This window comes from Limanda limanda, chromosome 12, assembly GCF_963576545.1.
Source record: "Limanda limanda chromosome 12, fLimLim1.1, whole genome shotgun sequence".
Taxonomy (NCBI): Eukaryota; Metazoa; Chordata; class Actinopteri; order Pleuronectiformes; family Pleuronectidae; genus Limanda; species Limanda limanda.
In genome coordinates this window covers 3,100,602-3,122,847 of record NC_083647.1, presented here as the reverse complement: position 1 = coordinate 3,122,847, position 22,246 = coordinate 3,100,602, and the positions used below count along the sequence as shown (strand labels likewise).

The following is a 22,246-nucleotide window of genomic DNA, read 5'->3' as shown; positions in this document are numbered from 1 at the left end:
TTCTATAATACCGCCAGGTTAGAAGCAAACACTGGGTAGTAGTTAGTGTCGGGAGTCCCTGCTGACTGTGTGTGGAAGCTGAGGTTGAAGCTAGCTGGGAGGGGAGCTAGCTAGCTCTGTGTAGCCTCAAGCAGATTCAAGCTGTGGAATCAGCAACACAGTTCGGAAACAAGACCGGGGAACCGCTGCGCTAAGAAACGATAACATCAGCATCTTGACCCGCTGGGTGTCACTTTATTTAGTTCTGTTAGTTGCCATGGTTCAGTGTGTGGGACGCAAGCTAACAGATGTAAACAGAGACACGTGGACTTCTTCTTCCCAAATGGGGTAGGCTTCTCTGAGCTCGTCTTCCGTTGCGCCACCTATGGGTTTGGCGGTGAATTTTTTTCTACGTACAGTGGTCGGATTAGTAAAAATCAAAAAGACTCTTCTCCCCCTGCTGAGACCTCTCCGAGAAACGGACACGTAGTAGTATATAAGAGCCTTTACTCTGTTTTGCAAGGGGAACAAAAGGGCTGGAGACCAGAACATTGATAAAGTAATTCAATGTCATTTCACACAAGTGTTTGCTTCACTCATTTCACACAAGTGTTTGCTTCACTTCAACAAGTCCTTTACCAAAAGGGGATGATGTGATACTGAAGGCCTTTGGATTGTGTGAATATGCATGGGAGGCACCGTGAGCCAAGCAACTGTGTCTGAGAAACAAGAGCCTGTCTCCAATGCCTCCAACTCATACTTACCTGGCAGGGGAGATACCATGATCATGAAGGTGGTTCACCCAAGGCGAGGCTCAGCCATTGCACTTCGGTTTTGCTGACCCGTGCGAATTCCCCAAATGTGGGACTCTCGACTGCATAATTTGTGGTAGTGGGGGACTGCGTCCGCGCTCTCCCCTGATCATCATGTTCAATTGCAATAAGAGCCTGACACTGGGCCTATTTTATAGGTTTGGTTGTTGTGCATGTTTTTTCCAACACAATGCACTCACTAATGCCACTGATTGTGGTAGAAGTATAATTTAACAGCAAATAGACGGGGTCACTCCTGTTCCAAGTGTGCTGTTTTGATAAGTAATGTTTGCTAGAAATTCTTGTACTGCCTGTATGCTGATTTTTGCCATTTTATTGCAGTTTGTGTTGTCTCTGAGACAAAGTTGTTATGTCTTTGGGCTTTGTGGTGATTTATCAGAGACGGCCAGGGCTTACCTGGCTGCTTTTCATCGAGGCTTACTCTGTTTTGCAAGGGGAACAAAAGGGCTGGAGACCAGAACAGTGATAAAGTAATTCAATGTCATTTCACACAAGTGTTTGCTCCACTCAATTCACACAAGTGTTTGCTTCACTTCAACAAGTCCTTTACCAAAAGGGGATGATGTGATACTGAAGGCCTTTGGATTGTGTGAATATGCATGGGAGGCACCGTGAGCCAAGCAACTGTGTCTGAGAAACAAGAGCCTGTCTCCAATGCCTCCAACTCATACTTACCTGGCAGGGGAGATACCATGATCATGAAGGTGGTTCACCCAGGGCGAGGTCCAGCGATTGCACTTCGGTTGTGCTGACCCGTGCGAATTCCCCAAATGTGGGAATCTCGACTGCATAATTTGTGGTAGTGGGGGACTGCGTCCGCGCTCTCCCCTGATCATTATGTTCAATTGCAATAAGAGCCTGACACTGGGCCTATTTTATAGGTTTGGTTGTAGTGCATGTTTTTTTCAACACAATGCACTCACTAATGCCACTGATTGTGGTAGAAGTATAATTTAACAGCAAATAGACGGGGTCACTCCTGTTCCAAGTGTGCTGTTTTGATAAGTAATGTTTGCTAGAAATTCTTGTACTGCCTGTATGCTGATTTTTGCCATTTTATTGCAGTTTGTGTTGTCTCTGAGACAAAGTTGTTATGTCTTTGGACTTTGTGGTGATTTATCAGAGACGGCCAGGGCTTACCTGGCTGCTTTTCATCGAGGCTTACTCTGTTTTGCATGGGGAACAAAAGGGCTGGAGACCAGAACAGTGATAAAGTAATTCAATGTCATTTCACACAAGTGTTTGCTTCACTCATTTCACACAAGTGTTTGCTTCACTTCAACAAGTCCTTTACCAAAAGGGGATGATGTGATACTGAAGGCCTTTGGATTGTGTGAATATGCATGGGAGGCACCGTGAGCCAAACAACTGTGTCTGAGAAACAAGAGCTTGTCTCCAATGCCTCCAACTCATACTTACCTGGCAGGGGAGATACCATGATCATGAAGGTGGTTCACCCAGGGCGAGGCTCAGCCATTGCACTTCGGTTGTGCTGACCCGTGCGAATTCCCCAAATGTGGGAATCTCGACTGCAAAATTTGTGGTAGTGGGGGACTGCGTTCGCGCTCTCCCCTGATCATCATGTTCAAATGCAATAAGAGCCTGACTGTGGGCCTATTTTATAGGTTTGGTTGTAGTGCATGTTTTTTCCAACACAATGCACTCACTAATGCCACTGATTGTGGTAGAAGTATAATTTAACAGCAAATAGACGGGGTCACTCCTGTTCCAAGTGTGCTGTTTTGATAAGTAATGTTTGCTAGAAATTCTTGTACTGCCTGTATGCTGATTTTTGCCAATTTATAGCAGTTTGTGTTGTCTCTGAGACAAAGTTGTTATGTCTTTGGGCTTTGTGGTGATTTATCAGAGACGGCCAGGGCTTACCTGGCTGCTTTTCATCGAGGCTTACTCTGTTTTGCAAGGGGAACAAAAGGGCTGGAGACCAGAACATTGATAAAGTAATTCAATGTCATTTCACACAAGTGTTTGCTCCACTCATTTCACACAAGTGTTTGCTTAACTTCAACAAGTCCTTTACCAAAAGGGGATGATGTGATACTGAAGGCCTTTGGATTGTGTGAATATGCATGGGAGGCACCGTGAGCCAAACAACTGTGTCTGAGAAACAAGAGCTTGTCTCCAATGCCTCCAACTCATACTTACCTGGCAGGGGAGATACCATGATCATGAAGGTGGTTCACCCAGGGCGAGGCTCAGCCATTGCACTTCGGTTGTGCTGACCCGTGCGAATTCCCCAAATGTGGGAATCTCGACTGCAAAATTTGTGGTAGTGGGGGACTGCGTTCGCGCTCTCCCCTGATCATCATGTTCAAATGCAATAAGAGCCTGACACTGGGCCTATTTTATAGGTTTGGTTGTAGTGCATGTTTTTTCCAACACAATGCACTCACTAATGCCACTGATTGTGGTAGAAGTATAATTTAACAGCAAATAGACGGGGTCACTCCTGTTCCAAGTGTGCTGTTTTGATAAGTAATGTTTGCTAGAAATTCTTGTACTGCCTGTATGCTGATTTTTGCCAATTTATAGCAGTTTGTGTTGTCTCTGAGACAAAGTTGTTATGTCTTTGGGCTTTGTGGTGATTTATCAGAGACGGCCAGGGCTTACCTGGCTGCTTTTCATCGAGGCTTACTCTGTTTTGCAAGGGGAACAAAAGGGCTGGAGATCAGAACAGTGATAAAGTAATTCAATGTCATTTCACACAAGTGTTTGCTTCACTCATTTCACACAAGTGTTTACTTCACTTCAACAAGTCCTTTACCAAAAGGGGATGATGTGATACTGAAGGCCTTTGGATTGTGTGAATATGCATGGGAGGCACCGTGAGCCAAACAACTGTGTCTGAGAAACAAGAGCCTGTCTCCAATGCTTCCAACTCATACTTACCTAGCATGGGAGATACCATGATCATGAAGGTGGTTCACCCAGGGCGAGTCTCAGCCATTGCCCTTCGGTTGTGCTGACCTGTGCGAATTCCCCAAATGTGGGAATCTCGACTGCATAATTTGTGGTAGTGGGGGACTGCGTCCGCGCTCTCCCCTGATCATCATGTTCAATTGCAATAAGAGCCTGACACTGGGCCTATTTTATAGGTTTGGTTGTAGTGCATGTTTTTTCCAACACAATGCACTCACTAATGCCACTGATTGTGGTAGATGTATAATTTAACAGCAAATAGACGGGGTCACTCCTGTTCCAAGTGTGCTGTTTTGATAAGTAATGTTTGCTAGAAATTCTTGTACTGCCTGTATGCTGATTTTTGCTAATTTATTGCAGTTTGTGTTGTCTCTGAGACAAAGTTGTTATGTCTTTGGGCTTTGTGGTGATTTATCAGAGACGGCCAGGGCTTACCTGGCTGCTTTTCATCGAGGCTTAAGCCCAATTTATGCTTGAGCGTATTTTGTAAAACGGATAGATAAGACCGCCCTATCCGTCGTGGAACGCCCTCTCCGAGCGCTTCGGACAGCTTTTCGTACACGTCGGATTTTTCTAACTTCTCCGTGTTGTGTCGGAGAGCCCGCTGACAGCTCTTGGCTGTGATTGGTCCGCGAACGACATCATTTCCGTTTGTCGTCATTTCCGTACGACGTCATTTCTGTTCGACGTCATTTCCAGACCTGTAACTTCCTGATTCACAATAAACACATACGCAACTACGATTCTACGATTAATGTGACGTGTGTGTTAAGCCAGGGGAGTTGTCCGGCTGACGGTGGCTCGTTCGAGCACTGATGACATGTGTGCACGGTCACAGACGGTTAGAACGAGCTTTCAAAACGGCGCTAGCGTGCTGGGCTAGCAACCATACTAACTGCGGTGGTAACAGTGCATAACCCCGCCGTCACGACTTTAATTTCACTTCTATCATGACACTGTTTCTATAATACCGCCAGGTTAGAAGCAAACACTGGGTAGTAGTTAGTGTCGGGAGTCCCTGCTGACTGTGTGTGGAAGCTGAGGTTGAAGCTAGCTGGGAGGGGAGCTAGCTAGCTCTGTGTAGCCTCAAGCAGATTCAAGCTGTGGAATCAGCAACACAGTTCGGAAACAAGACCGGGGAACCGCTGCGCTAAGAAACGATAACATCAGCATCTTGACCCGCTGGGTGTCACTTTATTTAGTTCTGTTAGTTGCCATGGTTCAGTGTGTGGGACGCAAGCTAACAGATGTAAACAGAGACACGTGGACTTCTTCTTCCCAAATGGGGTAGGCTTCTCTGAGCTCGTCTTCCGTTGCGCCACCTATGGGTTTGGCGGTGAATTTTTTTCTACGTACAGTGGTCGGATTAGTAAAAATCAAAAAGACTCTTCTCCCCCCGCTGAGACCTCTCCGAGAAACGGACACGTAGTAGTATATAAGAGCCTTTACTCTGTTTTGCAAGGGGAACAAAAGGGCTGGAGACCAGAACATTGATAAAGTAATTCAATGTCATTTCACACAAGTGTTTGCTTCACTCATTTCACACAAGTGTTTGCTTCACTTCAACAAGTCCTTTACCAAAAGGGGATGATGTGATACTGAAGGCCTTTGGATTGTGTGAATATGCATGGGAGGCACCGTGAGCCAAGCAACTGTGTCTGAGAAACAAGAGCCTGTCTCCAATGCCTCCAACTCATACTTACCTGGCAGGGGAGATACCATGATCATGAAGGTGGTTCACCCAAGGCGAGGCTCAGCCATTGCACTTCGGTTGTGCTGACCCGTGCGAATTCCCCAAATGTGGGAATCTCGACTGCATAATTTGTGGTAGTGGGGGACTGCGTCCGCGCTCTCCCCTGATCATCATGTTCAATTGCAATAAGAGCCTGACACTGGGCCTATTTTATAGGTTTGGTTGTAGTGCATGTTTTTTCCAACACAATGCACTCACTAATGCCACTGATTGTGGTAGAAGTATAATTTAACAGCAAATAGACGGGGTCACTCCTGTTCCAAGTGTGCTGTTTTGATAAGTAATGTTTGCTAGAAATTCTTGTACTGCCTGTATGCTGATTTTTGCCATTTTATTGCAGTTTGTGTTGTCTCTGAGACAAAGTTGTTATGTCTTTGGGCTTTGTGGTGATTTATCAGAGACGGCCAGGGCTTACCTGGCTGCTTTTCATCGAGGCTTACTCTGTTTTGCAAGGGGAACAAAAGGGCTGGAGACCAGAACAGTGATAAAGTAATTCAATGTCATTTCACACAAGTGTTTGCTCCACTCATTTCACACAAGTGTTTGCTTCACTTCAACAAGTCCTTTACCAAAAGGGGATGATGTGATACTGAAGGCCTTTGGATTGTGTGAATATGCATGGGAGGCACCGTGAGCCAAGCAACTGTGTCTGAGAAACAAGAGCCTGTCTCCAATGCCTCCAACTCATACTTACCTGGCAGGGGAGATACCATGATCATGAAGGTGGTTCACCCAGGGCGAGGTCCAGCGATTGCACTTCGGTTGTGCTGACCCGTGCGAATTCCCCAAATGTGGGAATCTCGACTGCATAATTTGTGGTAGTGGGGGACTGCGTCCGCGCTCTCCCCTGATCATTATGTTCAATTGCAATAAGAGCCTGACACTGGGCCTATTTTATAGGTTTGGTTGTAGTGCATGTTTTTTCCAACACAATGCACTCACTAATGCCACTGATTGTGGTAGAAGTATAATTTAACAGCAAATAGACGGGGTCACTCCTGTTCCAAGTGTGCTGTTTTGATAAGTAATGTTTGCTAGAAATTCTTGTACTGCCTGTATGCTGATTTTTGCCATTTTATTGCAGTTTGTGTTGTCTCTGAGACAAAGTTGTTATGTCTTTGGGCTTTGTGGTGATTTATCAGAGACGGCCAGGGCTTACCTGGCTGCTTTTCATCGAGGCTTACTCTGTTTTGCAAGGGGAACAAAAGGGCTGGAGACCAGAACAGTGATAAAGTAATTCAATGTCATTTCACACAAGTGTTTGCTTCACTCATTTCACACAAGTGTTTGCTTCACTTCAACAAGTCCTTTACCAAAAGGGGATGATGTGATACTGAAGGCCTTTGGATTGTGTGAATATGCATGGGAGGCACCGTGAGCCAAACAACTGTGTCTGAGAAACAAGAGCTTGTCTCCAATGCCTCCAACTCATACTTACCTGGCAGGGGAGATACCATGATCATGAAGGTGGTTCACCCAGGGCGAGGCTCAGCCATTGCACTTCGGTTGTGCTGACCCGTGCGAATTCCCCAAATGTGGGAATCTCGACTGCAAAATTTGTGGTAGTGGGGGACTGCGTTCGCGCTCTCCCCTGATCATCATGTTCAAATGCAATAAGAGCCTGACACTGGGCCTATTTTATAGGTTTGGTTGTAGTGCATGTTTTTTCCAACACAATGCACTCACTAATGCCACTGATTGTGGTAGAAGTATAATTTAACAGCAAATAGACGGGGTCACTCCTGTTCCAAGTGTGCTGTTTTGATAAGTAATGTTTGCTAGAAATTCTTGTACTGCCTGTATGCTGATTTTTGCCAATTTATAGCAGTTTGTGTTGTCTCTGAGACAAAGTTGTTATGTCTTTGGGCTTTGTGGTGATTTATCAGAGACGGCCAGGGCTTACCTGGCTGCTTTTCATCGAGGCTTACTCTGTTTTGCAAGGGGAACAAAAGGGCTGGAGACCAGAACATTGATAAAGTAATTCAATGTCATTTCACACAAGTGTTTGCTCCACTCATTTCACACAAGTGTTTGCTTCACTTCAACAAGTCCTTTACCAAAAGGGGATGATGTGATACTGAAGGCCTTTGGATTGTGTGAATATGCATGGAAGGCACCGTGAGCCAAACAACTGTGTCTGAGAAACAAGAGCTTGTCTCCAATGCTTCCAACTCATACTTACCTGGCAGGGGAGATACCATGATCATGAAGGTGGTTCACCCAGGGCGAGGCTCAGCCATTGCACTTCGGTTGTGCTGACCCGTGCGAATTCCCCAAATGTGGGAATCTCGACTGCAAAATTTGTGGTAGTGGGGGACTGCGTTCGCGCTCTCCCCTGATCATCATGTTCAAATGCAATAAGAGCCTGACACTGGGCCTATTTTATAGGTTTGGTTGTAGTGCATGTTTTTTCCAACACAATGCACTCACTAATGCCACTGATTGTGGTAGAAGTATAATTTAACAGCAAATAGACGGGGTCACTCCTGTTCCAAGTGTGCTGTTTTGATAAGTAATGTTTGCTAGAAATTCTTGTACTGCCTGTATGCTGATTTTTGCCAATTTATAGCAGTTTGTGTTGTCTCTGAGACAAAGTTGTTATGTCTTTGGGCTTTGTGGTGATTTATCAGAGACGGCCAGGGCTTACCTGGCTGCTTTTCATCGAGGCTTACTCTGTTTTGCAAGGGGAACAAAAGGGCTGGAGATCAGAACAGTGATAAAGTAATTCAATGTCATTTCACACAAGTGTTTGCTTCACTCATTTCACACAAGTGTTTACTTCACTTCAACAAGTCCTTTACCAAAAGGGGATGATGTGATACTGAAGGCCTTTGGATTGTGTGAATATGCATGGGAGGCACCGTGAGCCAAACAACTGTGTCTGAGAAACAAGAGCCTGTCTCCAATGCTTCCAACTCATACTTACCTAGCAGGGGAGATACCATGATCATGAAGGTGGTTCACCCAGGGCGAGTCTCAGCCATTGCCCTTCGGTTGTGCTGACCTGTGCGAATTCCCCAAATGTGGGAATCTCGACTGCATAATTTGTGGTAGTGGGGGACTGCGTCCGCGCTCTCCCCTGATCATCATGTTCAATTGCAATAAGAGCCTGACACTGGGCCTATTTTATAGGTTTGGTTGTAGTGCATGTTTTTTCCAACACAATGCACTCACTAATGCCACTGATTGTGGTAGATGTATAATTTAACAGCAAATAGACGGGGTCACTCCTGTTCCAAGTGTGCTGTTTTGATAAGTAATGTTTGCTAGAAATTCTTGTACTGCCTGTATGCTGATTTTTGCTAATTTATTGCAGTTTGTGTTGTCTCTGAGACAAAGTTGTTATGTCTTTGGGCTTTGTGGTGATTTATCAGAGACGGCCAGGGCTTACCTGGCTGCTTTTCATCGAGGCTTAAGCCCAATTTATGCTTGAGCGTATTTTGTAAAACGGATAGATAAGACCGCCCTATCCGTCGTGGAACGCCCTCTCCGAGCGCTTCGGACAGCTTTTCGTACACGTCGGATTTTTCTAACTTCTCCGTGTTGTGTCGGAGAGCCCGCTGACAGCTCTTGGCTGTGATTGGTCCGCGAACGACATCATTTCCGTTTGTCGTCATTTCCGTACGACGTCATTTCTGTTCGACGTCATTTCCAGACCTGTAACTTCCTGATTCACAATAAACACATACGCAACTACGATTCTACGATTAATGTGACGTGTGTGTTAAGCCAGGGGAGTTGTCCGGCTGACGGTGGCTCGTTCGAGCACTGATGACATGTGTGCACGGTCACAGACGGTTAGAACGAGCTTTCAAAACGGCGCTAGCGTGCTGGGCTAGCAACCATACTAACTGCGGTGGTAACAGTGCATAACCCCGCCGTCACGACTTTAATTTCACTTCTATCATGACACTGTTTCTATAATACCGCCAGGTTAGAAGCAAACACTGGGTAGTAGTTAGTGTCGGGAGTCCCTGCTGACTGTGTGTGGAAGCTGAGGTTGAAGCTAGCTGGGAGGGGAGCTAGCTAGCTCTGTGTAGCCTCAAGCAGATTCAAGCTGTGGAATCAGCAACACAGTTCGGAAACAAGACCGGGGAACCGCTGCGCTAAGAAACGATAACATCAGCATCTTGACCCGCTGGGTGTCACTTTATTTAGTTCTGTTAGTTGCCATGGTTCAGTGTGTGGGACGCAAGCTAACAGATGTAAACAGAGACACGTGGACTTCTTCTTCCCAAATGGGGTAGGCTTCTCTGAGCTCGTCTTCCGTTGCGCCACCTATGGGTTTGGCGGTGAATTTTTTTCTACGTACAGTGGTCGGATTAGTAAAAATCAAAAAGACTCTTCTCCCCCCGCTGAGACCTCTCCGAGAAACGGACACGTAGTAGTATATAAGAGCCTTTACTCTGTTTTGCAAGGGGAACAAAAGGGCTGGAGACCAGAACATTGATAAAGTAATTCAATGTCATTTCACACAAGTGTTTGCTTCACTCATTTCACACAAGTGTTTGCTTCACTTCAACAAGTCCTTTACCAAAAGGGGATGATGTGATACTGAAGGCCTTTGGATTGTGTGAATATGCATGGGAGGCACCGTGAGCCAAGCAACTGTGTCTGAGAAACAAGAGCCTGTCTCCAATGCCTCCAACTCATACTTACCTGGCAGGGGAGATACCATGATCATGAAGGTGGTTCACCCAGTGCGAGGCTCAGCCATTGCACTTCGGTTGTGCTGACCCGTGCGAATTCCCCAAATGTGGGAATCTCGACTGCATAATTTGTGGTAGTGGGGGACTGCGTCCGCGCTCTCCCCTGATCATCATGTTCAATTGCAATAAGAGCCTGACACTGGGCCTATTTTATAGGTTTGGTTGTAGTGCATGTTTTTTCCAACACAATGCACTCACTAATGCCACTGATTGTGGTAGAAGTATAATTTAACAGCAAATAGACGGGGTCACTCCTGTTCCAAGTGTGCTGTTTTGATAAGTAATGTTTGCTAGAAATTCTTGTACTGCCTGTATGCTGATTTTTGCCAATTTATAGCAGTTTGTGTTGTCTCTGAGACAAAGTTGTTATGTCTTTGGGCTTTGTGGTGATTTATCAGAGACGGCCAGGGCTTACCTGGCTGCTTTTCATCGAGGCTTAAGGCCAATTTATGCTTGAGCGTATTTTGTAAAACGGATAGATAAGACCACCCTATCCGTCGTGAAACGCCCTCTCCGAGCGCTTCGGACAGCTTTTCGTACACGTCTGATTTTTCTAACTTCTCCGTGTTGTGTCGGAGAGCCCGCTGACAGCTCTTGGCTGTGATTGGTCCGCGAACGACATCATTTCCGTTTGTCGTCATTTCCGTACGACGTCATTTCTGTTCGACGTCATTTCCAGACCTCTAACTTCCTGATTCACAATAAACACATACGCAACTACGATTCTACGATTAATGTGACGTGTGTGTTAAGCCAGGGGAGTTGTCCGGCTGACGGTGGCTCGTTCGAGCACTGATGACATGTGTGCACGGTCACAGACGGTTAGAACGAGCTTTCAAAACGGCGCTAGCGTGCTGGGCTAGCAACCATACTAACTGCGGTGGTAACAGTGCATAACCCCGCCGTCACGACTTTAATTTCACTTCTATCATGACACTGTTTCTATAATACCGCCAGGTTAGAAGCAAACACTGGGTAGTAGTTAGTGTCGGGAGTCCCTGCTGACTGTGTGTGGAAGCTGAGGTTGAAGCTAGCTGGGAGGGGAGCTAGCTAGCTCTGTGTAGCCTCAAGCAGATTCAAGCTGTGGAATCAGCAACACAGTTCGGAAACAAGACCGGGGAACCGCTGCGCTAAGAAACGATAACATCAGCATCTTGACCCGCTGGGTGTCACTTTATTTAGTTCTGTTAGTTGCCATGGTTCATTGTGTGGGACGCAAGCTAACAGATGTAAACAGAGACACGTGGACTTCTTCTTCCCAAATGGGGTAGGCTTCTCTGAGCTCGTCTTCCGTTGCGCCACCTATGGGTTTGGCGGTGAATTTTTTTCTACGTACAGTGGTCGGATTAGTAAAAATCAAAAAGACTCTTCTCCCCCCGCTGAGACCTCTCCGAGAAACGGACACGTAGTAGTATATAAGAGCCTTTACTCTGTTTTGCAAGGGGAACAAAAGGGCTGGAGACCAGAACATTGATAAAGTAATTCAATGTCATTTCACACAAGTGTTTGCTTCACTCATTTCACACAAGTGTTTGCTTCACTTCAACAAGTCCTTTACCAAAAGGGGATGATGTGATACTGAAGGCCTTTGGATTGTGTGAATATGCATGGGAGGCACCGTGAGCCAAGCAACTGTGTCTGAGAAACAAGAGCCTGTCTCCAATGCCTCCAACTCATACTTACCTGGCAGGGGAGATACCATGATCATGAAGGTGGTTCACCCAAGGCGAGGCTCAGCCATTGCACTTCGGTTGTGCTGACCCGTGCGAATTCCCCAAATGTGGGAATCTCGACTGCATAATTTGTGGTAGTGGGGGACTGCGTCCGCGCTCTCCCCTGATCATCATGTTCAATTGCAATAAGAGCCTGACACTGGGCCTATTTTATAGGTTTGGTTGTAGTGCATGTTTTTTCCAACACAATGCACTCACTAATGCCACTGATTGTGGTAGAAGTATAATTTAACAGCAAATAGACGGGGTCACTCCTGTTCCAAGTGTGCTGTTTTGATAAGTAATGTTTGCTAGAAATTCTTGTACTGCCTGTATGCTGATTTTTGCCAATTTATAGCAGTTTGTGTTGTCTCTGAGACAAAGTTGTTATGTCTTTGGGCTTTGTGGTGATTTATCAGAGACGGCCAGGGCTTACCTGGCTGCTTTTCATCGAGGCTTACTCTGTTTTGCAAGGGGAACAAAAGGGCTGGAGACCAGAACAGTGATAAAGTAATTCAATGTCATTTCACACAAGTGTTTGCTTCACTCATTTCACACAAGTGTTTGCTTCACTTCAACAAGTCCTTTACCAAAAGGGGATGATGTGATACTGAAGGCCTTTGGATTGTGTGAATATGCATGGGAGGCACCGTGAGCCAAACAACTGTGTCTGAGAAACAAGGGCCTGTCTCCAATGCTTCCAACTCATACTTACCTGGCAGGGGAGATACCATGATCATGAAGGTGGTTCACCCAGTGCACTTCGGTTTTGCTGACCCGTGCGAATTCCCCAAATGTGGGAATCTCGACTGCATAATTTGTGGTAGTGGGGGACTGCGTCCGCGCTCTCCCCTGATCATCATGTTCAATTGCAATAAGAGCCTGACACTGGGCCTATTTTATAGGTTTGGTTGTAGTGCATGTTTTTTCCAACACAATGCACTCACTAATGCCACTGATTGTGGTAGAAGTATAATTTAACAGCAAATAGACGGGGTCACTCCTGTTCCAAGTGTGCTGTTTTGATAAGTAATGTTTGCTAGAAATTCTTGTACTGCCTGTATGCTGATTTTTGCCAATTTATAGCAGTTTGTGTTGTCTCTGAGACAAAGTTGTTATGTCTTTGGGCTTTGTGGTGATTTATCAGAGACGGCCAGGGCTTACCTGGCTGCTTTTCATCGAGGCTTACTCTGTTTTGCAAGGGGAACAAAAGGGCTGGAGACCAGAACAGTGATAAAGTAATTCAATGTCATTTCACACAAGTGTTTGCTTCACTCATTTCACACAAGTGTTTGCTTCACTTCAACAAGTCCTTTACCAAAAGGGGATGATGTGATACTGAAGGCCTTTGGATTGTGTGAATATGCATGGGAGGCACTGTGAGCCAAACAACTGTGTCTGAGAAACAAGAGCCTGTCTCCAATGCTTCCAACTCATACTTACCTGGCAGGGGAGATACCATGATCATGAAGGTGGTTCACCCAGGGCGAGGCTCAGCCATTGCACTTCGGTTTTGCTGACCCGTGCGAATTCCCCAAATGTGGGAATCTCGACTGCATAATTTGTGGTAGTGGGGGACTGCGTCCGCGCTCTCCCCTGATCATCATGTTCAATTGCAATAAGAGCCTGACACTGGGCCTATTTTATAGGTTTGGTTGTAGTGCATGTTTTTTCCAACACAATGCACTCACTAATGCCACTGATTGTGGTAGAAGTATAATTTAACAGCAAATAGACGGGGTCACTCCTGTTCCAAGTGTGCTGTTTTGATAAGTAATGTTTGCTAGAAATTCTTGTACTGCCTGTTTGCTGATTTTTGCCAATTTATAGCAGTTTGTGTTGTCTCTGAGACAAAGTTGTTATGTCTTTGGGCTTTGTGGTGATTTATCAGAGACGGCCAGGGCTTACCTGGCTGCTTTTCATCGAGGCTTACTCTGTTTTGCAAGGGGAACAAAAGGGCTGGAGACCAGAACAGTGATAAAGTAATTCAATGTCATTTCACACAAGTGTTTGCTTCACTCATTTCACACAAGTGTTTGCTTCACTTCAACAAGTCCTTTACCAAAAGGGGATGATGTGATACTGAAGGCCTTTGGATTGTGTGAATATGCATGGGAGGCACCGTGAGCCAAACAACTGTGTCTGAGAAACAAGAGCCTGTCTCCAATGGTTCCAACTCATACTTACCTGGCAGGGGAGATACCATGATCATGAAGGTGGTTCACCCAGTGCGAGGCTCAGCCATTGCACTTCGGTTGTGCTGACCCGTGCGAATTCCCCAAATGTGGGAATCTCGACTGCATAATTTGTGGTAGTGGGGGACTGCGTCCGCGCTCTCCCCTGATCATCATGTTCAATTGCAATAAGAGCCTGACACTGGGCCTATTTTATAGGTTTGGTTGTAGTGCATGTTTTTTCCAACACAATGCACTCACTAATGCCACTGATTGTGGTAGAAGTATAATTTAACAGCAAATAGACGGGGTCACTCCTGTTCCAAGTGTGCTGTTTTGATAAGTAATGTTTGCTAGAAATTCTTGTACTGCCTGTATGCTGATTTTTGCCAATTTATAGCAGTTTGTGTTGTCTCTGAGACAAAGTTGTTATGTCTTTGGGCTTTGTGGTGATTTATCAGAGACGGCCAGGGCTTACCTGGCTGCTTTTCATCGAGGCTTACTCTGTTTTGCAAGGGGAACAAAAGGGCTGGAGACCAGAACAGTGATAAAGTAATTCAATGTCATTTCACACAAGTGTTTGCTTCACTCATTTCACACAAGTGTTTGCTTCACTTCAACAAGTCCTTTACCAAAAGGGGATGATGTGATACTGAAGGCCTTTGGATTGTGTGAATATGCATGGGAGGCACCGTGAGCCAAACAACTGTGTCTGAGAAACAAGAGCCTGTCTCCAATGCTTCCAACTCATACTTACCTGGCAGGGGAGATACCATGATCATGAAGGTGGTTCACCCAGTGCGAGGCTCAGCCATTGCACTTCGGTTTTGCTGACCCGTGCGAATTCCCCAAATGTGGGAATCTCGACTGCATAATTTGTGGTAGTGGGGGACTGCGTCCGCGCTCTCCCCTGATCATCATGTTCAATTGCAATAAGAGCCTGACACTGGGCCGATTTTATAGGTTTGGTTGTAGTGCATGTTTTTTCCAACACAATGCACTCACTAATGCCACTGATTGTGGTAGAAGTATAATTTAACAGCAAATAGACGGGGTCACTCCTGTTCCAAGTGTGCTGTTTTGATAAGTAATGTTTGCTAGAAATTCTTGTACTGCCTGTATGCTGATTTTTGCCAATTTACAGCAGTTTGTGTTGTCTCTGAGACAAAGTTGTTATGTCTTTGGGCTTTGTGGTGATTTATCAGAGACGGCCAGGGCTTACCTGGCTGCTTTTCATCGAGGCTTACTCTGTTTTGCAAGGGGAACAAAAGGGCTGGAGACCAGAACAGTGATAAAGTAATTCAATGTCATTTCACACAAGTGTTTGCTTCACTCATTTCACACAAGTGTTTGCTTCACTTCAACAAGTCCTTTACCAAAAGGGGATGATGTGATACTGAAGGCCTTTGGATTGTGTGAATATGCATGGGAGGCACTGTGAGCCAAACAACTGTGTCTGAGAAACAAGAGCCTGTCTCCAATGCTTCCAACTCATACTTACCTGGCAGGGGAGATACCATGATCATGAAGGTGGTTCACCCAGGGCGAGGCTCAGCCATTGCACTTCGGTTGTGCTGACCCGTGCGAATTCCCCAAATGTGGGAATCTCGACTGCATAATTTGTGGTAGTGGGGGACTGCGTCCGCGCTCTCCCCTGATCATCATGTTCAATTGCAATAAGAGCCTGACACTGGGCCTATTTTATAGGTTTGGTTGTAGTGCATGTTTTTTCCAACACAATGCACTCACTAATGCCACTGATTGTGGTAGAAGTATAATTTAACAGCAAATAGACGAGGTCACTCCTGTTCCAAGTGTGCTGTTTTGATAAGTAATGTTTGCTAGAAATTCTTGTACTGCCTGTTTGCTGATTTTTGCCAATTTATAGCAGTTTGTGTTGTCTCTGAGACAAAGTTGTTATGTCTTTGGGCTTTGTGGTGATTTATCAGAGACGGCCAGGGCTTACCTGGCTGCTTTTCATCGAGGCTTACTCTGTTTTGCAAGGGGAACAAAAGGGCTGGAGACCAGAACAGTGATAAAGTAATTCAATGTCATTTCACACAAGTGTTTGCTTCACTCATTTCACACAAGTGTTTGCTTCACTTCAACAAGTCCTTTACCAAAAGGGGATGATGTGATACTGAAGGCCTTTGGATTGTGTGAATATGCATGGGAGGCACCGTGAGCCAAGCAACTGTGTCTGAGAAACAAGAGCCTGTCTCCAATGCCTCCAACTCATACTTACCTGGCAGGGGAGATACCATGATCATGAAGGTGGTTCACCCAGGGCGAGGCTCAGCCATTGCACTTCGGTTGTGCTGACCCGTGCGAATTCCCCAAATGTGGGAATCTCGACTGCATAATTTGTGGTAGTGGGGGACTGCGTCCGCGCTCTCCCCTGATCATCATGTTCAATTGCAATAAGAGCCTGACACTGGGCCTATTTTATAGGTTTGGTTGTAGTGCATGTTTTTTCCAACACAATGCACTCACTAATGCCACTGATTGTGGTAGATGTATAATTTAACAGCAAATAGACGGGGTCACTCCTGTTCCAAGTGTGCTGTTTTGATAAGTAATGTTTGCTAGAAATTCTTGTACTGCCTGTATGCTGATTTTTGCTAATTTATTGCAGTTTGTGTTGTCTCTGAGACAAAGTTGTTATGTCTTTGGGCTTTGTGGTGATTTATCAGAGACGGCCAGGGCTTACCTGGCTGCTTTTCATCGAGGCTTAAGCCCAATTTATGCTTGAGCGTATTTTGTAAAACGGATAGATAAGACCGCCCTATCCGTCGTGGAACGCCCTCTCCGAGCGCTTCGGACAGCTTTTCGTACACGTCGGATTTTTCTAACTTCTCCGTGTTGTGTCGGAGAGCCCGCTGACAGCTCTTGGCTGTGATTGGTCCGCGAACAACATCATTTCCGTATGTCGTCATTTCCGTACGACGTCATTTCTGTTCGACGTCATTTCCGACCTGTAACTTCCTGATTCACAATAAACACATAAGCAACTACGATTCTACGATTAATGTGACGTGTGTGTTAAGCCAGGGGAGTTGTCCGGCTGACGGTGGCTCGTTCGAGCACTGATGACATGTGTGCACGGTCACAGATGGTTAAAACAAGCTTTCAAAACGGCGCTAGCGTGCTAGGCTAGCGGGCTAGCAACCGTGCTAACTGCGGTGGTAACAGTGCATAACCCCGCCGTCACGACTTTAATTCCACTTCTATCATGACACTGTTTCTATAATACCGCCAGGTTAGAAGCAAACACTGGGTAGTAGTTAGTGTCGGGAGTCCCTGCTGACTGTGTGTGGAAGCTGAGGTTGAAGCTAGCTGGGAGGGGAGCTAGCTAGCTCTGTGTAGCCTCAAGCAGATTCAAGCTGTGGAATCAGCAACACAGTTCGGAAACAAGACCGGGGAACCGCTGCGCTAAGAAACGATAACATCAGCATCTTGACCCGCTGGGTGTCACTTTATTTAGTTCTGTTAGTTGCCATGGTTCAGTGTGTGGGACGCAAGCTAACAGATGTAAACAGAGACACGTGGACTTCTTCTTCCCAAATGGGGTAGGCTTCTCTGAGCTCGTCTTCCGTTGCGCCACCTATGGGTTTGGCGGTGAATTTTTTTCTACGTACAGTGGTCGGATTAGTAAAAATCAAAAAGACTCTTCTCCCTCCGCTGAGACCTCTCCGAGAAACGGACACGTAGTAGTATATAAGAGCCTTTACTCTTTTTTGCAAGGGGAACAAAAGGGCTGGAGACCAGAACATTGATAAAGTAATTCAATGTCATTTCACACAAGTGTTTGCTTCACTCATTTCACACAAGTGTTTGCTTCACTTCAACAAGTCCTTTACCAAAAGGGGATGATGTGATACTGAAGGCCTTTGGATTGTGTGAATATGCATGGGAGGCACCGTGAGCCAAACAACTGTGTCTGAGAAACAAGAGCCTGTCTCCTATGCTTCCAACTCATACTTACCTGGCAGGGGAGATACCATGATCATGAAGGTGGTTCACCCAGGGCGAGGCTCAGCCATTGCACTTCGGTTGTGCTGACCCGTGCGAATTCCCCAAATGTGGGAATCTCGACTGCATAATTTGTGGTAGTGGGGGACTGCGTCCGCGCTCTCCCCTGATCATCATGTTCAATTGCAATAAGAGCCTGACACTGGGCCTATTTTATAGGTTTGGTTGTAGTGCATGTTTTTTCCAACACAATGCACTCACTAATGCCACTGATTGTGGTAGATGTATAATTTAACAGCAAATAGACGGGGTCACTCCTGTTCCAAGTGTGCTGTTTTGATAAGTAATGTTTGCTAGAAATTCTTGTACTGCCTGTATGCTGATTTTTGCTAATTTATTGCAGTTTGTGTTGTCTCTGAGACAAAGTTGTTATGTCTTTGGGCTTTGTGGTGATTTATCAGAGACGGCCAGGGCTTACCTGGCTGCTTTTCATCGAGGCTTAAGCCCAATTTATGCTTGAGCGTATTTTGTAAAACGGATAGATAAGACCGCCCTATCCGTCGTGGAACGCCCTCTCCGAGCGCTTCGGACAGCTTTTCGTACACGTCGGATTTTTCTAACTTCTCCGTGTTGTGTCGGAGAGCCCGCTGACAGCTCTTGGCTGTGATTGGTCCGCGAACAACATCATTTCCGTATGTCGTCATTTCCGTACGACGTCATTTCTGTTCGACGTCATTTCCGACCTGTAACTTCCTGATTCACAATAAACACATAAGCAACTACGATTCTACGATTAATGTGACGTGTGTGTTAAGCCAGGGGAGTTGTCCGGCTGACGGTGGCTCGTTCGAGCACTGATGACATGTGTGCACGGTCACAGATGGTTAAAACAAGCTTTCAAAACGGCGCTAGCGTGCTAGGCTAGCGGGCTAGCAACCGTGCTAACTGCGGTGGTAACAGTGCATAACCCCGCCGTCACGACTTTAATTCCACTTCTATCATGACACTGTTTCTATAATACCGCCAGGTTAGAAGCAAACACTGGGTAGTAGTTAGTGTCGGGAGTCCCTGCTGACTGTGTGTGGAAGCTGAGGTTGAAGCTAGCTGGGAGGGGAGCTAGCTAGCTCTGTGTAGCCTCAAGCAGATTCAAGCTGTGGAATCAGCAACACAGTTCGGAAACAAGACCGGGGAACCGCTGCGCTAAGAAACGATAACATCAGCATCTTGACCCGCTGGGTGTCACTTTATTTAGTTCTGTTAGTTGCCATGGTTCAGTGTGTGGGACGCAAGCTAACAGATGTAAACAGAGACACGTGGACTTCTTCTTCCCAAATGGGGTAGGCTTCTCTGAGCTCGTCTTCCGTTGCGCCACCTATGGGTTTGGCGGTGAATTTTTTTCTACGTACAGTGGTCGGATTAGTAAAAATCAAAAAGACTCTTCTCCCTCCGCTGAGACCTCTCCGAGAAACGGACACGTAGTAGTATATAAGAGCCTTTACTCTTTTTTGCAAGGGGAACAAAAGGGCTGGAGACCAGAACATTGATAAAGTAATTCAATGTCATTTCACACAAGTGTTTGCTTCACTCATTTCACACAAGTGTTTGCTTCACTTCAACAAGTCCTTTACCAAAAGGGGATGATGTGATACTGAAGGCCTTTGGATTGTGTGAATATGCATGGGAGGCACCGTGAGCCAAACAACTGTGTCTGAGAAACAAGAGCCTGTCTCCTATGCTTCCAACTCATACTTACCTGGCAGGGGAGATACCATGATCATGAAGGTGGTTCACCCAGGGCGAGGCTCAGCCATTGCACTTCAGTTGTGCTGACCCGTGCGACTTCCCCAAATGTGGGAATCTCGACTGCATAATTTGTGGTAGTGGGGGACTGCGTCCGCGCTCTCCCCTGATCATCATGTTCAATTGCAATAAGAGCCTGACACTGGGCCTATTTTATAGGTTTGGTTGTAGTGCATGTTTTTTCCAACACAATGCACTCACTGATGCCACTGATTGTGGTAGAAGTATAATTTAACAGCAAATAGACGGGGTCACTCCTGTTCCAAGTGTGCTGTTTTGATAAGTAATGTTTGCTAGAAATTCTTGTACTGCCTGTATGCTGATTTTTGCCAATTTACAGCAGTTTGTGTTGTCTCTGAGACAAAGTTGTTATGTCTTTGGGCTTTGTGGTGATTTATCAGAGACGGCCAGGGCTTACCTGGCTGCTTCTCATCGAGGCTTACTCTGTTTTGCAAGGGGAACAAAAGGGCTGGAGACCAGAACATTGATAAAGTAATTCAATGTCATTTCACACAAGTGTTTGCTTCACTCATTTCACACAAGTGTTTGCTTCACTTCAACAAGTCCTTTACCAAAAGGGGATGATGTGATACTGAAGGCCTTTGGATTGTGTGAATATGCATGGGAGGCACCGTGAGCCAAGCAACTGTGTCTGAGAAACAAGAGCCTGTCTCCAATGCCTCCAACTCATACTTACCTGGTAGGGGTGATACCATGATCATGAAGGTGGTTCACCCAGGGCGAGGCTCAGCCATTGCACTAAGGTTGTGCTGACCCGTGCGAATTCCCCAAATGTGGGAATGTTGACTGCATAATTTGTGGTAGTGGGGGACTGCGTCCGCGCTCTCCCCTGATCATCATGTTCAATTGCAATAAGAGCCTGACACTGGGCCTATTTTATAGGTTTGGTTGTAGTGCATGTTTTTTCCAACACAATGCACTCACTAATGCCACTGATTGTGGTAGAAGTATAATTTAACAGCAAATAGACGAGGTCACTCCTGTTCCAAGTGTGCTGTTTTGATAAGTAATGTTTGCTAGAAATTCTTGTACTGCCTGTTTGCTGATTTTTGCCAATTTATAGCAGTTTGTGTTGTCTCTGAGACAAAGTTGTTATGTCTTTGGGCTTTGTGGTGATTTATCAGAGACGGCCAGGGCTTACCTGGCTGCTTTTCATCGAGGCTTACTCTGTTTTGCAAGGGGAACAAAAGGGCTGGAGACCAGAACAGTGATAAAGTAATTCAATGTCATTTCACACAAGTGTTTGCTTCACTCATTTCACACAAGTGTTTGCTTCACTTCAACAAGTCCTTTACCAAAAGGGGATGATGTGATACTGAAGGCCTTTGGATTGTGTGAATATGCATGGGAGGCACCGTGAGCCAAGCAACTGTGTCTGAGAAACAAGAGCCTGTCTCCAATGCCTCCAACTCATACTTACCTGGCAGGGGAGATACCATGATCATGAAGGTGGTTCACCCAGGGCGAGGCTCAGCCATTGCACTTCGGTTGTGCTGACCCGTGCGAATTCCCCAAATGTGGGAATCTCGACTGCATAATTTGTGGTAGTGGGGGACTGCGTCCGCGCTCTCCCCTGATCATCATGTTCAATTGCAATAAGAGCCTGACACTGGGCCTATTTTATAGGTTTGGTTGTAGTGCATGTTTTTTCCAACACAATGCACTCACTAATGCCACTGATTGTGGTAGATGTATAATTTAACAGCAAATAGACGGGGTCACTCCTGTTCCAAGTGTGCTGTTTTGATAAGTAATGTTTGCTAGAAATTCTTGTACTGCCTGTATGCTGATTTTTGCTAATTTATTGCAGTTTGTGTTGTCTCTGAGACAAAGTTGTTATGTCTTTGGGCTTTGTGGTGATTTATCAGAGACGGCCAGGGCTTACCTGGCTGCTTTTCATCGAGGCTTAAGCCCAATTTATGCTTGAGCGTATTTTGTAAAACGGATAGATAAGACCGCCCTATCCGTCGTGGAACGCCCTCTCCGAGCGCTTCGGACAGCTTTTCGTACACGTCGGATTTTTCTAACTTCTCCGTGTTGTGTCGGAGAGCCCGCTGACAGCTCTTGGCTGTGATTGGTCCGCGAACAACATCATTTCCGTATGTCGTCATTTCCGTACGACGTCATTTCTGTTCGACGTCATTTCCGACCTGTAACTTCCTGATTCACAATAAACACATAAGCAACTACGATTCTACGATTAATGTGACGTGTGTGTTAAGCCAGGGGAGTTGTCCGGCTGACGGTGGCTCGTTCGAGCACTGATGACATGTGTGCACGGTCACAGATGGTTAAAACAAGCTTTCAAAACGGCGCTAGCGTGCTAGGCTAGCGGGCTAGCAACCGTGCTAACTGC

At 45.9% G+C, this 22,246-nt stretch overlaps 21 non-coding genes and 1 pseudogene across 21 annotated transcripts; all 22 read left to right on the top strand.

The window, feature by feature from the left end:
- Nucleotides 1-735: 735 nt before the first annotated feature.
- On the top strand, nucleotides 736-899 carry LOC133017103 (U1 spliceosomal RNA). The gene has a single exon (XR_009682443.1). It is a non-coding gene; the product is annotated as a U1 spliceosomal RNA (small nuclear RNA).
- A 580-nt stretch (nucleotides 900-1,479) lies between these two features.
- On the top strand, nucleotides 1,480-1,643 carry LOC133017207 (U1 spliceosomal RNA). The gene has a single exon (XR_009682541.1). It is a non-coding gene; the product is annotated as a U1 spliceosomal RNA (small nuclear RNA).
- A 580-nt stretch (nucleotides 1,644-2,223) lies between these two features.
- LOC133017129 (U1 spliceosomal RNA) lies at nucleotides 2,224-2,387 on the top strand. The gene has a single exon (XR_009682468.1). It is a non-coding gene; the product is annotated as a U1 spliceosomal RNA (small nuclear RNA).
- A 580-nt stretch (nucleotides 2,388-2,967) lies between these two features.
- On the top strand, nucleotides 2,968-3,131 carry LOC133017117 (U1 spliceosomal RNA). Its single transcript, XR_009682457.1, has one exon. It is a non-coding gene; the product is annotated as a U1 spliceosomal RNA (small nuclear RNA).
- A 580-nt stretch (nucleotides 3,132-3,711) lies between these two features.
- LOC133017272 (U1 spliceosomal RNA) lies at nucleotides 3,712-3,875 on the top strand. Its single transcript, XR_009682602.1, has one exon. It is a non-coding gene; the product is annotated as a U1 spliceosomal RNA (small nuclear RNA).
- A 1,569-nt stretch (nucleotides 3,876-5,444) lies between these two features.
- On the top strand, nucleotides 5,445-5,608 carry LOC133017259 (U1 spliceosomal RNA). The gene has a single exon (XR_009682590.1). It is a non-coding gene; the product is annotated as a U1 spliceosomal RNA (small nuclear RNA).
- Nucleotides 5,609-6,188: 580 nt separating this feature from the next.
- On the top strand, nucleotides 6,189-6,352 carry LOC133017206 (U1 spliceosomal RNA). The gene has a single exon (XR_009682540.1). It is a non-coding gene; the product is annotated as a U1 spliceosomal RNA (small nuclear RNA).
- A 580-nt stretch (nucleotides 6,353-6,932) lies between these two features.
- Nucleotides 6,933-7,096, top strand: LOC133017106 (U1 spliceosomal RNA). The gene has a single exon (XR_009682446.1). It is a non-coding gene; the product is annotated as a U1 spliceosomal RNA (small nuclear RNA).
- Nucleotides 7,097-7,676: 580 nt separating this feature from the next.
- LOC133017095 (U1 spliceosomal RNA) lies at nucleotides 7,677-7,840 on the top strand. Its single transcript, XR_009682435.1, has one exon. It is a non-coding gene; the product is annotated as a U1 spliceosomal RNA (small nuclear RNA).
- A 580-nt stretch (nucleotides 7,841-8,420) lies between these two features.
- LOC133017267 (U1 spliceosomal RNA) lies at nucleotides 8,421-8,584 on the top strand. Its single transcript, XR_009682597.1, has one exon. It is a non-coding gene; the product is annotated as a U1 spliceosomal RNA (small nuclear RNA).
- Nucleotides 8,585-10,153: 1,569 nt separating this feature from the next.
- On the top strand, nucleotides 10,154-10,317 carry LOC133017128 (U1 spliceosomal RNA). Its single transcript, XR_009682467.1, has one exon. It is a non-coding gene; the product is annotated as a U1 spliceosomal RNA (small nuclear RNA).
- A 1,569-nt stretch (nucleotides 10,318-11,886) lies between these two features.
- Nucleotides 11,887-12,050, top strand: LOC133017248 (U1 spliceosomal RNA). The gene has a single exon (XR_009682579.1). It is a non-coding gene; the product is annotated as a U1 spliceosomal RNA (small nuclear RNA).
- A 580-nt stretch (nucleotides 12,051-12,630) lies between these two features.
- On the top strand, nucleotides 12,631-12,778 carry LOC133017279 (U1 spliceosomal RNA; annotated as a pseudogene).
- A 580-nt stretch (nucleotides 12,779-13,358) lies between these two features.
- On the top strand, nucleotides 13,359-13,522 carry LOC133017062 (U1 spliceosomal RNA). Its single transcript, XR_009682405.1, has one exon. It is a non-coding gene; the product is annotated as a U1 spliceosomal RNA (small nuclear RNA).
- A 580-nt stretch (nucleotides 13,523-14,102) lies between these two features.
- LOC133017127 (U1 spliceosomal RNA) lies at nucleotides 14,103-14,266 on the top strand. The gene has a single exon (XR_009682466.1). It is a non-coding gene; the product is annotated as a U1 spliceosomal RNA (small nuclear RNA).
- Nucleotides 14,267-14,846: 580 nt separating this feature from the next.
- Nucleotides 14,847-15,010, top strand: LOC133017226 (U1 spliceosomal RNA). The gene has a single exon (XR_009682559.1). It is a non-coding gene; the product is annotated as a U1 spliceosomal RNA (small nuclear RNA).
- Nucleotides 15,011-15,590: 580 nt separating this feature from the next.
- On the top strand, nucleotides 15,591-15,754 carry LOC133017450 (U1 spliceosomal RNA). The gene has a single exon (XR_009682760.1). It is a non-coding gene; the product is annotated as a U1 spliceosomal RNA (small nuclear RNA).
- Nucleotides 15,755-16,334: 580 nt separating this feature from the next.
- Nucleotides 16,335-16,498, top strand: LOC133017438 (U1 spliceosomal RNA). The gene has a single exon (XR_009682749.1). It is a non-coding gene; the product is annotated as a U1 spliceosomal RNA (small nuclear RNA).
- A 1,576-nt stretch (nucleotides 16,499-18,074) lies between these two features.
- LOC133017426 (U1 spliceosomal RNA) lies at nucleotides 18,075-18,238 on the top strand. The gene has a single exon (XR_009682738.1). It is a non-coding gene; the product is annotated as a U1 spliceosomal RNA (small nuclear RNA).
- Nucleotides 18,239-19,814: 1,576 nt separating this feature from the next.
- LOC133017211 (U1 spliceosomal RNA) lies at nucleotides 19,815-19,978 on the top strand. Its single transcript, XR_009682545.1, has one exon. It is a non-coding gene; the product is annotated as a U1 spliceosomal RNA (small nuclear RNA).
- Nucleotides 19,979-20,558: 580 nt separating this feature from the next.
- LOC133017096 (U1 spliceosomal RNA) lies at nucleotides 20,559-20,722 on the top strand. The gene has a single exon (XR_009682436.1). It is a non-coding gene; the product is annotated as a U1 spliceosomal RNA (small nuclear RNA).
- Nucleotides 20,723-21,302: 580 nt separating this feature from the next.
- LOC133017415 (U1 spliceosomal RNA) lies at nucleotides 21,303-21,466 on the top strand. Its single transcript, XR_009682727.1, has one exon. It is a non-coding gene; the product is annotated as a U1 spliceosomal RNA (small nuclear RNA).
- The last annotated feature ends 780 nt before the right edge of the window (nucleotides 21,467-22,246 follow it).